Raw genomic sequence first — 17,423 nt, 5'->3', positions numbered from 1 at the left:
TGATGAACACAAAGATAACTGAGAATAATGTTTCACTATGCTAAGCATTAATATGTTCCATTTTCCCAGTATGGCACCCAACAAATCTTTCCTGGCTTGACAGTAATTGCTCATGTGGTAGAAATTTGGTGTCTTCTTGAAATGGAGAAAATTTCTGCTGCTGCTGCTTTGAAAGAATTCCCTCTTCCAGTAGAATTCTGTGCATTTTCACTTTTGTGTTCTGTTTTTGTTTTGTTTTGGTTTTTTTGTTTTTTTTTTTAATTTAAACCTTTAATTTTTATTTCAATAATTTTACCTTTATCAGACGTTTTTGGTCTTGCATAATGTGAATAAAATGCATTCTCTCAGAATTTAACAATTTCCAAAGAATTTACAGCAATCTAGCATAACCCTATATGTCCTTCAGGAGTATTTCTTACAAAAACAGATTTTAAATAAAATGTATTTTGTAAGAAAATTTTGATACAACATGGCAAGAAATAAATTTTTTATTATTTCATTTACTTCCTTTACAAAAAAGGAAGTAAATGAAATATTTCCCAATATTGCAGAAGTATGTTAATTATATTTTCATTCCTCTTTTAGCAAGTTAAGCATGACGTTTGCTTGGAGTGCATTTTAAAAAATTGCTTAGTAAAATTACTGAGGGAAATGAAGATGGAAAGCAATATTAGAAAAAGGCAGTGTCAGCAGTATAATAATTTCTGGTATTTATCAACTCTTATACAGATGTGCTGTTATTAAAATAACAATATTGTTCCCTGGCATCTCTTTAAAATGAGTGAAGTGTTCCAAAACCAGAGCCACAAAAGTATGAGGTAAGCTGACTTTCCATCAGCTGCACAGTATGTGGAAGAATAAATTTACCTTCATTTCATGAAGATACAAATGAAATTACTGAGAATATTGCTAGGACTAGCAGAGAGGAATACATGATAACATCATTCTTGTGTAGGGGCCAAGTGCATGAATCTTTTAAGCAATGTACTTTTAAATAAAAGCATTAACAAGCCCGAGTTAAATAGAAATAAATAAATAAATAAAATCAATGCACATATGTCTTATGAAAAAGAAGTAATTCTGTTGAAAATATTTTTAAGACTTCAAATCATCAGAGCATATGATTTAATTACTATAAACTTATTCAGGTACATTATCTGTCCTGCAAAATTCTTGGGTTAGTATCTAGATCTGCTGTACTGCCAACACAGAGCTGTGAACGAAAACCATAAGACTGCTATTTACTTCCTCCTACAAATTATCGCTATAACTTTATGAAATTTGTCAATACTACCCAAAATTATACATTCTACTTTCTCTTGAAAGTAAGTTTCCTGCTGCTGTTTCTATTTTGGAAGCAGCTATGACAATTGCAGGACCTAAGTTGTAAACCTGTCATTGATCTGTGTTGAAAACTGATACGGAGTTTCAGAGTGGGTGGGGGGTGTATCTATTGTAAATCTACAAAAATCAGTGAAAATCTACTATGTCTTGTCATGGAATGAGGGCTGACTTATCCCACAGCTCCTGTCGAGAATTGGCAGGTTGTTTCTTTGGGGACTTGGGGAAGTTTTTATTTTATTTCTTTTGCTTTTAAATATAACTTAATGTGTTATATCATGAGAAGAAGACAAAACTGAGAGGAAGGCTGTAATCCCTATTAAATGAAAAAAGTCTTAACCCAAATGTTAGAAACTGAAATTAGATTGTGTAAGTTATAAATAAATAACCAATGTAAGAATAAACTTACCAACACAGAAATCTTTACATTTCTTTAAAAATATTTTTTTAAGATTTCCAAATTTTAGATAACAAATGAGAGATCTTAACTAAAGATCCATTGACAATTGTCCAATAAAATTCCAAATTAACTACAGTTTGAAAAATCAGTTCTGTATAATTTATATAAATACTGACCTTTGCTAAGAGAGGAATTTATTTCTACCTTAGTATAAAATAAAACCCAACCAAAGAAACAAAAAAAATATTACCAATTACTAACCTGTAGCTAAAATGTCTTAAAATACCTTTGTTATTTTCTTCCAATTTATCACTAAAACATTACAGTGCAATAATTTGATTTTTAAAAAACCCAAATCCCAATACATTTAATATTTCCTTCTTCACTTCATAGTAGCAATTCATAGTACTACAGAGTACTGCAATGCAATTTGTTCTCCAATCCTTGGAGATTAGACTTAAGAATCTACTGCATTTTATACTCCCTTTACTGGTTTTTATTTTTCTTTTACTCAGTTTCATTCTATTATTTGAAAAACTTTGCATATAAATATGCACAATACCAGCATGCTTAGTTTGAGTTATGTGGAGTAAACTTCACTTTCTGGGTTTTTTTGTCATATATTTAATATTTATTTGTATTTTTAATTGAACATTTTTAACAAACTAAATTAAATGAAGAACATTCACTTTTCCCATTTCTTATACCGCTAATATTTCATCAGCAGATGAAAAAGTTCATTTACTTATTTTTGAAGATAATAACATGTTGAATAATTAGCACAGTAGTTCTTTAATTAAAATATTTTCAATTATCATAATTTATGGGTTTATTCCTAAATATTCAATTCAACTATATTCAATTTGATTAATGTGTCTTAATTTATCTTTTTCTAAATAGATTAAGGCAAATAAATCCGGAGAGAGATTTCATTAGTAAAAATTCAGAAAATAACCAGATGTCAAATTCAGTCTTTGACAGAAAAACTTAGAAATAGAAGAATGAATTAAAAGAAATTTTAAAATGCAAAAACTTTACAAACTCAAAGTTTGTTTTGAGATTTAGAAATTTAATATTCTTTTAGAAAGGCTTCTTTAAAGAATTTTCTTTTCTGTGAAAACAGTGTCTTAGCTTTTCCTTTAGGGAAACATCATTGACAAATCAGGACAGTAGAGGACAAAGTTTCAAGACAGGAAGATTAATGAATGGCTGCAGGCAAACATGCCAGCTAGAACTGGAGCTCTATATCCTATGAATATTGCAAGGAGACAGAAAATGTATCACAAAACATTTTCAATAATTCTGCTTCCAGACTTAATCAAAATCTGGAAATTACCTTTTCTCCTGATACAATCAGGTAATGAAATAAATAAAAAAAAAAAAAATCTTGCTACTCTTCTACTATTAGTAGGCTCTTACACAAGTAAGTAAAGATTTGTAGTCTTCGTCCCTCGAGTCTCTCTGTTTACTCACACTTCTATCTGCTCTAGTTGCACCAGTATTTTCTCAGTCCTGAGTGTCACATTGTCTATTTTTTATGTAATTATTGCTGAGTTCTCTTCAGTATGTGACACTATACAGTGCTACAAAGAGATGAAATTTTCAAGATGGGTCTAGCAAAGAGGGGAATCAGAACTTTCCATTCCAGAAAATGATACTTGATCAAAAGGAAATTTTAGTACTCCTCTGCCTGTTTGAAAACAAAACAAAGCAACCCTCAAACTTTAATAATATTTTTTGTAATCTCAGTTAAGCTTGAAGGCAGATTTTTTTGCATTTGACTATTTAAATTCCTATAGATATAGAAGAAAAAAAATAAATTAAGGGTTGACCTTTTGTATCAAATTTCAAACTGAAATCCCAAAAGTTTTAGATTTTTTTGGCTTCTATTTTGATCACTTAGTCTTACGTGAATCACAAAGAAATGCAGTTCCTTCAGCCACACCATAAATTTCATTCAGGCTAATAAAATATGTATTTCCTGGGTCTAAATACATTTATTTGGGTCACACTAAAAATCTTCATTTTATTGCAAGAATATAGTTAACAAAGTCAGCACTTTGGTTATAGTAATATACCAGTTATGAAGTATAGCTTACAATATACATATAATATTAAATCAATATTTAATAATAAGCTCTGTGTAGTAATAATTTTTTAAAGAATTGAACTTATGGAAGTGCCTTATGTTTGCTACCAGCATTTGCTGGTGATTCCATATTGCTCTTTTCATTCATCTTAAAAAAAAAAAAAAATTACAATTTTCTGTAGCATCTATATGGCTTAGTTCTCCTGAGATCTAGATTTTTTATTTTTAAATTTATGATCAAGTCAAGTATTATTTCATTGCAAAACTATATTCTCTACAGAGAAAATACAATTGTATTCCCCTAAAAGCCTCAGGTTCTAAAAATATGAGACTCATGCTCCTAGTTGCAGGTGTCTTTTAACTTATGCTTAGCCCCATCAATTTACTTTCCAGCACAACAATATTTTAAAGAGACACACAATGGTGTTGCATTTTGAAAGCATTGTAAATTATGCACAATCAACAAAGCTATTATGTGACACTGCAGAAGGTACGACTAATGAAAATGTAATCACCAGACCTTATCATTTTAGCTGAAGTTCTAATTTAATAATGCAGTTTCATATCCCCAAGAGCTTTCAAACATTTATTTATCTTGCCAATTTACATTATCTAATCCAATATAATTGTGTTGATTCTCCTAAATTATACTAATAGCATCCTGAAAAGGTCTACAGTTTCAAAAGGTTTATGACAATGTGCACATATACATCACATTATTATGTCCATGCCATAGTTTTACTTGCTAACAAAGGTTTTTAGAATTTATAATTTAACCTTGATGATGAACTTTTCTGTGACCAGGCCACAGATTCAATTGGTTTCTTACCTCCATAAAACAGAATGCATCAAGAACACTGCGTTCTCTTCACTTCAGCTAGTTTCTCATTTACAATATGATTTTCCATCTCTTGATGTCCCAATTCTAAATATCACTTCAGCTTAAAATTTAAGACTATTTTACACTCATAAAAACAAAGGCAAAGGTCTATAATTATTAGTTAAATATATCATAAATATTGCAAGGCTTGACCTTAACTGATGAAGTTATTTGCTGACAAAATCTCTTCTTCATGCAACTCTCTCCCACGCCTGTTGGAGCAAGGAGGGAGGTGAAAGTGAGGGGCCAGTGAGAAAGGCTGACTGTAGTTTTCCCTGATTACACAGAGAACTCTGGTTTGAGCCCCTTTTACCCTCCACATCTGTCTTGAATATACAGAAATGTGAACATCTCTAAGCTCTCTTGATGCTACTTTGCATTCTAACCTGAAAACTCACTAACCAAACAGCAACCAAGTGCCACACAACCATGCATTCAACACTAGTGGGATCAGCAAGAGAATTGAAAGGGTACAAGTACAGAACACATGGGTTGGGATGACAATTTAATAGGGAAAGAAAAAAGCATGCAGAAATGCAATGCAAAACAAGAAATCAGTTCACTGTTTTCCATGGATAGGCAAGTGTTCAGCCATCTCCAGGAGAGCAGGGCACCAAACATGTAACAATTACTTAGAAAGACAAACACCATCATTCCAAATATCCTCCACTTTTCCCTTCTTTCCCCCAATTTATACACTGAGCATGATGTCATATGGTCTGGAATATCCCTTTGGTTGGTTTGAGTCACCTGTTCTGGATGTCTCCTCCCTATTTCCCATTCACTCCCAACATCCTTGAAACATAGCAGTACAAGCAGAAAAGGCCTTGGCTTTCTGTAAACCCTGCTCAGCAATAACAAAAACATCTCTATATTATCAATCTGTACTCAGCACAAAGCCAAGACAGAGCCCCATACCACCCCCTGTGATGAAAATAAACTCTACCCCAGCCAAAACCAGCAGAGCCAGTGGAAGCACAGACAGTGAATCTGGGAGGAGTACAGGGATACTGTTAGTATGTGTAGGGATGGTGTCATGAAATTGAAGGCACAGAGGTAATGGGTCTTGGTAAGGAATGTGAAAAATGGCAAGATGGGATTCTGAGCATACATAGGTCAGAAAAGAGCTGCACCTTCATCAGTTTTGCAGATAAGACCAGGCTGACTGGTGCAGCTGAAACAACAGAAGGAAGAGAAGTCATCCAGAGGAACCTGGACAAGCTCAATAATTGGGTGCATGAGGACCTCATGAAGTTCAACAAATCCAAGTGCTGCACTTGGGTGGAGGCAATCCCAGATATGAGTGTAGACTGCAAGAGCCTTGCAGTGAAGGACTTGAACATTCTCAGGTATAGAAAGCTGGATGTGAGCCCACAGTGTACTCTGGCAGCTCAGAAAACTGAGCAGATCCTGGCCTACATCAAAAGAGGGGAGGCCAGCAGGTAAGTTCCCCCTCTATTTTTTCCCTTGGAAGACTCCACCTGAAATACTGCATCCAGCTCTGGGGTCCTCAGCATGAAAAAAACATGAACCTCTTCAAGCAGTTCCAGAAGAGGACCACAAAGATTATATGTAGGCTGAAGCATCTCTCCTACAGAGACAGACTGAGAGAGCTGCAGTTTTTCAGCCTAGAGAAGAAACTCCAACTTCATTGTCACCTTCTGGTACTTAAAGGGGGCTTATAAATAAGAGGGAGAGCAAATTTTTACATGGGCAGATAGGATAAGGGGGAAGGGGTTTAAACTTCAAGAGATTTAGATTAGATAAGAAAAAGATCTTTACTCACAGGGTAGAGGCAGTTGTACAAATTGTACATGGAAGCTGTGGATGCCCCTCCCTGGAAATGTTCAGTTTGATGTTGCACAGGGCTCTGAGTAACCTGTGTTAGTGGGTAGCATCCTTGCCTATGGCAGGGGCCTTGGTAGAAGGTGATTTTCATGGTGCCTTCCAACCCAAGCCTTTTTGTGGTTTTTTTTGTTTGTTTGTTTGTTTTTGTTTTGTTTTGTTTTGTTTTTTAGTAATGCATAAAAAAAAAGTTCAATTTTATAAAAGAATTGCTGCAGAGAATAGACATATAATTCCACAGGAATAAAATAACAACATTTATTCAAGTACTTGTATGTATTTTCTCCCTAGTTCTAAGCAGTAAGTTTCATCCTTGATATGTTATATTGCTTTTCCCCATGCTGCAAGATCCTCATTCACTGTCTGTTACACAGAGATGAAAAATCCAAATAAGCCATCACATACTTTTCTAGCTTCTAAGGAAACTTTCTTCCCATCTATCTTTAATTATATAATAGTTAGAATCTTAATGAGTGTAGAATAAGAAGATTTTCATAAATATTTTCTGTAGCTTGAAGAGAAAATCCAACCACCATGCCAAGCTGCACCACATACAGTTCAGCACCCCCACAAGTACTACTTCGAGTACAAGCAAAGCCCCTAGATCCTTTTGCCTGGCACAGATACTAAATGCCTCTGCTCCTGTTACGCACCTCCACTGCTGCTTATGTCTGTGTGATTCCTTTGCAGCTTCGGGGAAGACAAGACCAGGGCAGGTAAACACAGTGTAGCCTGTGTAGTTTCCCGTTATAGAGCAGGTAAATGTTTCTGGAAGGGACTCTGTCTTGCAGAGAATGCATGCTGGAGCAGATTTTCCTGACAAGTGCTGCAGAGAGGGATTGTTATGGCTTGACTACAGCCCCCACTCCGCAGTCTCCATTTTCATCTGCTGCCTGGGAAGAGGGAAGATGGAGGAGTTAGGAATGAAGTTGAGCCTGAGAAAAAGGGAGGGTGGGGTAAAGTATTCCAGTCTCTGTTTCTCACCATTTTAATATATTTTAATTGGCAATTAAAAAGCCAAAAATCTCCAAATCCAGTCTGTTTTGCCAGTGACAGTTGGTAAGTGATCTCCTTGTCTTTATCTCACCCATGAGAATTTACATCTTATTTTGTCCCCTGTGTCCCGTCAGGGAGGGGGAGTGAGAGAGCAGGGAAGTGGGGTCTGGGAGCTGGCCAGCCCAGCACAGCAGTGTACCAAAGGTCTCACAGGTGGAAGTCACAGCAATAACCAAGTGTCTTTAGAAATCTCAAATGATTAGGAACTCTATTGCTATTATTTTGGAAATGTATCAGTGCTGGGATCCCCAAATTGGGAAGCATTATGTCTGAACTCCAATTATTTCAGAAGGCTAATGAAATACTTTATTATACTATATTACGCTATATTACATTAACAAGAATTATCACTAACTAACTAAATAGAAAACACGTGACCTTTCCTGAGAGCCACATGTGGATCCAATTGGTCAATGAATCCAAAACATCACCGGAATCCAATCAAGCAATCACCTTGGGTAAACAATCTTCATAGCACATTCCACATGGGCACAAACATTTTGATTCTCTTTTCTCTGCTTCTCTCACAGCTTCTCTCAGGAGAAATCCTGAGAAAACTAAGTCTTTTCTCTGTTCAGAGGTCATGTGGATACCACAGAAATGGTTAATTTTCTAACGTGAGACTTGTATTCTGAATCCCTGCTATTTTCCTGAGCTTCCTCTATACAGAAGTAGAGCCCCTCAAATTTATGTTTTCTGCTTGAAATTGGTTAAAAAAGTTGTTCATGTAAAGGTTAGTGTCTTCCTTGAAACATAAACTGGGTTTTAAAAGAGATTTCAACTCTTTTAATGGATCAAGGAATGAACAAGGAAACCACAGTTACTTAATAGATAGGGCAAAGAGCCCACATAGAGATAGAAAAACCACAGTCAACCCACAGAACTCACCTGACAAGCAAAAAGAGACAAGATTCAAAATATTTAAGAACTTGATGTAAATAAGTCTTCTACAGCTAAGTTAATTGGAATAAAGTTAACTAATGGATGCAACAAAAGCAATCTACAGAGGAAAACTTTTCTGTTTTGATAGGCTATTTCATAATTTTTTAGTACATGAGTCCCTGAACATCTTATATCCCAGTTACATGGATATGATGAGAAATGAAATACCCATAAATGTATGAGATCATTCTCTGATCTATTTAAAGAGATGCAGTCTCCTTCAAGAAGAACATGTATATTAAATACAGAGTGCTGTTATAAGACAGTTTTATTTAGGATTCCTTAATACAGTGGGGTATCAAAAATTAGAGGAAAAAGTTCATGAAGGAGGGAAATTGATTACAGGTGCATCTCTGCAAATAAACTTTATGCACAAATGGGGCTTCTTTGTCTGAGGACTGCTGATTGCTGACATGGCTCATGTTCTTACAGCAAAACTCTCATTTCTCCCTTCAACTAGAGTGATAAAACACATGTTGTGTACCAGATTCTGTCCTCTGCTATTTCCTGAACAGTATTTGAGTTTTGTTTAGGAGAATACTAGCTGGTGCAAGCCAAAACCATAATATTCACATCAATAAGTGAATAGTAAGGGCAGTTGTGAGCCAGTATTCAAGCTTGAATTTTGAAAGCTTTATTTACCAAGAAAGCCCCAATCTGCCATCCTTGCTGTAAAATCAAATTCTCTTCTTCAGACTGAACAAACCCTGATCCCTCACTCTCTCTTCACAGATCTGCAGCCCTTTAATCAATTCAGTACTGAGAGTACTTCTGCAGCTTCTGTTTGTAAAAGGAAAACAAACAAAAAACCAGCTAAAGAACAAACTGATATTTGCAAACATTCATAAAACTCTCTTAGATAGGATTATGCTCCCTTGGGTTAACCATGTTAGCAGCTTTTCAGGAAACAAATTTAAATTTTACTTATACCATTACAGAACTACAGCATACTATGATAAAATAATAAAAATAAAAATAAAATAATAAAAAAATAAAATAATTTATTTTTTCCATTTCACCCTAATGCTTTTTGGGATAAACTTAATTTTGTTTGTTTGGGAGTTTGGTTTTGGGTTGCTTTTTCTTGTTGTTGTTGTTTTGAGGGGATTTTTTGTGATTTGCTGAAAGATGTAAATAGAGATAAGGTGGGGATTTGCAGGTTAAAAAAACAGGAAAACTGGCTGAAGATATGCTGTCTAAGAGACAATTCTTTAGTCTTCTTTCACTATTCCAGATAAGATGTTGAGACTGGTAATTAGTGATTTCTCAGTCATAAAACAACTCCTGTGCTGTTCTTCATTTAGCAAAATCACCTTATTACACAATAGGTCTGAAGAATGGGAAATCACATTTTTAAGACCACTGTTAGTGGTTAAAATATAAATAGTCTACATCTCTATACCACAACATTACATCTAGATAGAGTTATCATGAACTAGAAAAATTGGGTTGAGCATTAGTGAATAAAACCAAATCTGCACCACATGGAATTTTTTTTTTTTTTCTCTTTTTCACACTCACTTGTCCTGGCAGTGTTTTATTCAGATACTTTCCTCCTGATATATCTAAAATTTTCCATACTCCTTCCACTTCAGTTCTTGAGATTCTGAAGCAATTTCTGAACTGAAAGATGCAAAGAAATTGAGTGCCATTCCCAATCACAAAATCCTATGTTATATAAAGATTTAGCCAACAGTATATTTGGTTTGGTAAAGTGTTTGAGGAGGAGGAGAAAATCCTTCATTTCATTTGACTTGTTCAGGTTTGGGTTTTTTAAAGTAAGGGGTGGTTAGTTGGTTTTTTTTTTGTTTGTATGTTTACATCCTCACTGTTCACTTTGCAGATGACACCAAGTTGAGTGGGAATGCTGATCTGTTTGAAGAAAGAAAGACTCTGGGATCTGGACAGGATGGATGAGTTGCTGAGATCAGTTGCAGGGTGTTCAACAAGGTGAAGTGCTGTGTCCTGTACGTGGTCACAAAAAATCCCATGCAATGCTGTGGTGCATGACTGTGGATAGCCCAAGTCCTGCAACTTGTATATAGCATAGGAGTACTGAGAAAGATATAGAAATATAAAATAGAAAAACCTTTACTTTGCTGTATATCCAAAGGACCTATTTTGCCATCAAAACTGAAACAAACTCTTGGTGAATTTATATTTCTTTAACCTGTATTTTGAAAATTTATACCTTTAGAATCATATTTTCCCAAGCCTGAAAACTGCTGTTGCAATAAACTAAATTTACATATTATGCAGTGACAGCTAAAAAGTTATGTTTGAAAGATCTTAAATGTTCAGCTATGGTTAGATAAACCTCAAGAAAAAAAAAATAGAGTAATTTGAAGATTCTGAGGGGGGAATAATGTCTCAGAATTTATTCTTATTCATAATTGGGTGTGGCTGAAGTGTTATATTTTAATAACAGGTATTAATAATTAACAACTAGAACAATAACAGATTCATTAATAAAATTCTCATTCTCATTCACATGTTCATTGAAGAATATGCTATGCCATTCATCCAACTTTGCTATATTTGTGAGGTAAATCAAAAATAACTCTATCACTGTTTTCAGTATACTATCTCATCATTCATCATTACAAATGTATTTAAATCAGAATTTTCTTTATTGGAAAAACCACTGATTTAATAAATACTTCATTCTGGAAAAGACCTTAGAATTTCCATAATACAACATTCGGCTCAAAGCACCAACTATTAATTAAGTTCATGTTGCCCAGTTTCATGCTTTTGTGACTTTAAAACTTCCTAGGACAGAGAATTACAACTCCTCATGGTAACTTTTTCCATGGTTCAACTATTTTTTTGTGTGGGTTTTTTTTTCCTATCAAGTCAGAACCTCTCTTGTTTCACCTTATGATCCTTTTTTCCCCCTCAACTGGCATTCTATTTAATTGTAACAGATAAATAAATTATAGTGATGGAAGTTAAAGGGAGTAATGAATGCCTGTGGTAGATGAGAAAAGACTTTAGTACTTATAAAAATGGGAAACTAATATCAGAGATGAGATAATTAACCTAATGATCTAAAGGTAACTGTGTCTACTGCACTCTTTTAATGCTCAAACTTTGCAAATAACTCATGAAGTAGTTTAACAGCATAAGCATAAAATCATATGACGTCCATAGTATATATTAAGCATATCATGCCCTTTTACTCAGTTGCATTTATTAAAATGTCAGTAAAACAAATCATTAGGCTAATGTTAATTAATTATTAAGCAAAAAAAAAAAAAAAAGTTAGTCCTGCAGGTGATCAGTTTATCTACTTTAGGTGAAAATCATCTTAATTTCTGTTTTAAATCTTTAATGCTATTACAGTATAAATAGAATTTTAACTAAGTATACCAAGCTTGTTAAGTTTCATTACTGCATATTAATAGCTATAGTTTATATTTGATCTCTATGCAAAATAAAAGGAAATTTTATGCATAGAATAGTAATGACTTGAGCTGACTGAAAGTATAATCAAATGTGAGTAGAGACTTCATACTTAGGAGAGAAGAACAAAATTAAATAAAACTACACAATTTCAAAACTTTCTGGATAACCTAAAATAAATATAAATATAATTTAAATATTAATTTGCAGGAAGGAAGAGAAGCAAGCAAATAATCTTTTTCAAAATGCTGTCCCAATAGCAGAAAGAATGAGCTCTTTATGCTGTACCAGCCAGTTGTAGCCATACTTTCAGATTAATAAATTAAAGGATGTTAATTCCAAATAGTCAGTAAATCGATTTCAGATTACTTGAGTTTTCCAGAGAATTCTTGTTTTCTGTATTTGTGCACTAAATGGATAGTCAAAATTTAGTAGTTCTTTTTTTCCCCTCCCTTTGTTGTCTTCTTGCCTCTATGATCTACCAGTGATCAGGGTTAATTTAGTCTAATTTCTTTCTTTGTTCACCGCAATCTTGTGAGTGTGGGTAAATCATCAAGTTCTGAGCCAGTGGAATCAGAGATCATTTTAACCGATGCTTGACAGTAGAGTAAAAGCTATATCCAAAGATATTATTCAATATTTAATAAATCTTTTTTCATACCATGTTTTGTTAAAAATTACCTAAATATCTCTCCCCCATGGATATGTATGTTTAACTATAAGAGGTAGGAAGTACAAGATATTACACAAAATGTGTGCAGTATTTAAGAACAGAGGGAGAAAGGGTTTTCAGATTGCAAGGTGACCAGAAAGAAATTCTAAATTCCTTGGTTTTAAGAAAATATCTTTTAGTACTCACCTGAGAATATTTGGGAAAGAAATTTTATTTATCTCCAGACTAATAGTTTTATTCTGTAACCAGAGAAGATTTTTCTGTGTTGTGAATGTAATGTGGTGTGCCCATGCAAAGGCAAATTCTTCTTTATCTAATTATTTTTTGTGCTTCAGTTATCCTTAGCTGACAGTTATTTTTTCTGCAGAATTGCTTTTTCACTGTCAGTAGAGGGAGCACATATCACTGGATTTTACTAGACGAAATGAATGAAAATGACAGCTGGATTTTATATTCTAAAACCATTTTTATGTCATTAATTAACAAAGGCTAGGTAATTAATATTGAATAAGCAAGATTTTAAAGCTGTTTAGTTATTATGGTCATTTTGAAAATACTAGTGTGTCACATTTTATGAAATTTTAAGGTGAGGTGCCTGTATGTATTTCTTTTGTAATGAAAAAAGATACTGCTTGACATTAGTAATCTGATGGACTTCTTATAAGAATTCCTTTAAAATCAATTTTAACATAATCCAAACTTAGTCTTTGCCTACTTAACCTATAAAATATGCAATAATTTTACTCAAACAAGATAATCAGAATAAAGAGGAATTTAGTTATGTAATTAATATTTCACATAGTGGTTTTCCTATTAAAGTTTTTCAATGAAAAGATATTTTTTATTTTAACAGGTTTAATTTATATTTTTGTGGGAATCACAATTTTTGAGTAATTTATAAATTAGTTGTTAAATTACAATATACTTGAAAATAACATTATCTTTTTTTCTCCTGTATTTCCATAGCTTGTAGTGCAATGAACTTTTATCACTCCTTTGCATTACAAGCTGTCAAACACCAGGGTGTCTTATTTCATTGACTCTTAGACAGCTGCATTTTATGTTTTGATTTTTTTCTATATGTTCTTGCTCTATCAAGCTTTAATATTTCATTCAGGCAAACATTCCAAACACAATAGTTTTTGTAGGAGTTAGAGCTGCTTGGAAGTTCTCAAGACTTATAATTTCTGTAATACTTAATATTTTCTAGCATTATAGCAATAGACAAATGCAGGTATTTGATGGCTGGTAGGTACTTTTTTGTAATTAATCACTGCCAACCCCCTGAATAGTCAATAAATTTATGTTAGGTATGGCTCCAACTCCCAGGCCACCCTCTCCCTGTTAAAAGTTAATGGTAATCAATCATAAATTGTAGTTTAATTTCACATAAAGGATCTGTTTGGTCATTGCTGTTTGTTTATGTTTTGTTGTTTGGTGGGTTTTTTTGTAAATATGGGCCATAAACCATACACTTATATTAATTTCAGAGTAATTTGCTTATCAACAAACATTTAATAAGCAATAATTCTGTGATTTTAAAGGTAAATAATTTGAAAATTTGTCTTCTGGGGAATTTTGAGTATAGCCTAATATGGTTTGCTTCTGCTCTATTTCTTTTAAAGAAACCTGGCTTTTGCTGTTTTTTTCTTGTACAAAAACAACCCGCACAACACAAACATCACATATAGGTTTTTTCTTAGTATATATTGACACAGGTATGCATTTTTATATATGTCCCTATATTTTTATTTCTCTATTGCACTTAAGAAAGTAGTTTATGTGGCTTCAGGGTCAAACTTTAAATTAGGACACAAAACTAAACCTCTTGTTTAATTATACTTGTTTAAAACCAAAGGAGGATATTGTCATAACTGAACATTTTAACTCTCAATATTGTTATTGCTGTTGCTGCCCAAAAACTCACCTAATTCTTCTTTTAAGTCTGGCTGCCACCCTTTGATTTGTGTCTTTTTTGCCTTTGTCTATAGGACTGGGAAATGGTATCTAAGTAGACAGCAACACTCAACTTCGCCAATTTATGTCTGGGCTTATTTTTCCAGAAAAATTGCAATGAAAGCATTGGCATTTATTTCTAACAAAATACTTTATAATATTTCTAGAGGTCTGGGGATTTGATTCTGCCCTATGGACACCCACTGTACTGTGAGCTTGAGCACTCACAGAGGGCACAGAGGAATTAAAATGCCTTGATATTTTTCTCAGTGTGGGAAAATGATCCTTTCACCTTCTAGGACCAACATTTCCCATAATGTCTGACTATGCTATTATTTCAGTACATTCCACTAGTCTAAAGCTGTATTTTGAAATCTCATTGAGGACTAAAACTCTATGTATCTATGAAGATGTGTGTACACTTATAAATTTTTAAAAGTAAGCACTACAACTGAAAGTTATTTTAAATGTTCTTCTGTATTTTTTAAAAGTATTATGATGTTATGTAAACAAGAACCAGCTATAGTGACTTGTATTTTCTTGATAACTTTCATCATAGCTACTTAAACAACAGAAGTAATTAGTGTTTGAACACTATATAAGGTTTGAATATATTTACTTAAAAAAGGTTTTGTTTAAAACAGCCACGGAAAATTGGTGTCTCATTTATACCTTCCCAACAAAATGATTTTATAATTTTCATTTTTATTCAATTTTCTATTTTTTATTACTTTAAAAGATTAAAGGTGTCTGAGTGAAAATCTTTTTCTCTATCCAAAGCAAAATATTTTTCCTATTGTAAACACTTGATAGAAAAGATAAAACTCCTTAGTTCAGATATCTGTGATGATAAGAGAGAATCCTTTCCCCTCAAAGACGAAGACTAGGGGGAGGGAGGTGGAAATAGAAAAAACACCTAAACCAAGTAATTCAAGTGGGAAAGCATTATCCCTCATTTTTCGGCTGAAGAACTGGATGGAACATGGTTTTCAATTAGTTTGTGTACTAAGAGGTCTAGAGGATGAAATAAGGTTGACATTTGAGAGACTGAGGGAAATTTCTTTATGTACTCTTCTAGAGTGGAAATAATACTCTGAAGATACAGACAAATGCTTGTAAAAATGCAGCAGCAGATTTCTCATTCTGTTTTCCTGTAACAGAAACAGAAAAAAAAAATCGTATGTGCCTTTTAAAATGGACTTATTAAATAATCATTAATTTCTTAAGAAATGTAAAAAAACTCTGATCAAATCCCCATTGTTCCATAGATGAAACAATAGTTTAGTATTAAAAGAATATTTTATAGGGGCTTTCTATTATTTTTTTCCTTTTTTCCTACAATATTCCCTTTTATTTTCCTGTAGACATTTTTCATGCAATGATTACCAAACTATAATTTTGTCATCCTAGGATTTCCTGTTAAATAGATTCATTCCTGTTTTACATATCTGTTGTTTCTCTCTAACACTCTTTCACTTCTTTTTTCTTATTTTTCTGCTATTTCAAGTGTGATAACTTAGAAATTTTTGCCTATTCCAACTGAAAAATTTCTTCCCCACCTACCAGCCTAATTTCTCCAAATAAACAAGAAACAGTCAACTGGTCCTAAGAAAAATTTTTGTTCTAGTGTTTTTTTGTTAATAAAACACATCCCTTTTCTGTGAAAAGCATTAAACTGAAGTTCAGCAGAAGAGCCTTCATTGTCAAAGACAGCACAAAAGTCAGAAACACCTCAGCATCTGTCTGAAGCATTTTGTGTGTCTCTCAGATGGGTGACAAACACATAGCTCATTATGTCATATTTCTCCTAACTTTTGCCACATTTGCTTTTCTGGAATGGCAAATCTAAGTCTTGGAAGTTATCATGAACCTGAGGCCTGTAGAAATCCAACTGTAATCAAATAATTTCCTTTAAATTTCCTCAGAAAAATACAATCAGTAGTAGTTTAATAAATAAAAAATTTGTAACTCCAGCTCTTATAATAATCTTCATTATGAATGAGCTCTAAAATGCTTACACTGTTCTTGTCACTGATTGATTGTTTGAATATTAATCTTAGTAAACAGAATCATAGAATAGTTTCACTTGGAAAGGACCTTCAAGATAATTTAATTCCACCCCTGTCCCCTGATGTGGGGAGGACATATGTCATGTTTTCTCTGCTTGTTCTACACCTGTCAGAGGATAACTAGAGAGTTGACAGATTTTTTCTTGTTTTCCTTTTTATTTTGAGAGTCATTAAACAACTGAACAAGAAATATTCTACTCTTTTAAATCTCTTTCCTCTCCATTTATTCTAAAATGTAACAGTGTGTTTGCAAGGTGGGCTTGCTAGCAAGCTTACTGAAATCAAAAGAAGCTTTTTTTCCCCACCATCTTATTACATTGCTTTTGACTCTAAATTTAAGTTTTTTTCTAATTGAGATTTAAATTTTATAGACAGAGACCTCTATTTATTCTAGGATACTGAATTAAAGTCTAATTAAAGATTTCACTGCTATCACTCTTGGTTTACTAAAATCCTTTTATGTTTTCTTGTAGGTTCATCAAGACTGATATATGAGTGCAAGTGGTTCAGCAAATAATTACCTATCCCCCTTAATGTAATGGCATTCATACCATACTGACCTGTAGACTTACATATGGAAACATTTTCCTCATACTTTCTTATCTACTCCTATCAACAGTTGTATTGACCTTCTGTTCATTAATTATTAATTCTCAGAAAGCTTTCATCTTTTCCTGAAAGGGCTTTACAAAAAAACAGTGTAGAAGTTTAGTTATTTTAGAATAACCAATGAGTAGCTTGCACTCATGAATACTGTGCTTATTATC

Source organism: Lonchura striata, chromosome 1 (assembly GCF_050655825.1).
Source record: "Lonchura striata isolate lonStrDom1 chromosome 1, ASM5065582v1, whole genome shotgun sequence".
NCBI lineage: Eukaryota > Metazoa > Chordata > Aves > Passeriformes > Estrildidae > Lonchura > Lonchura striata.
Note: the sequence above shows the minus strand (reverse complement) of the source record.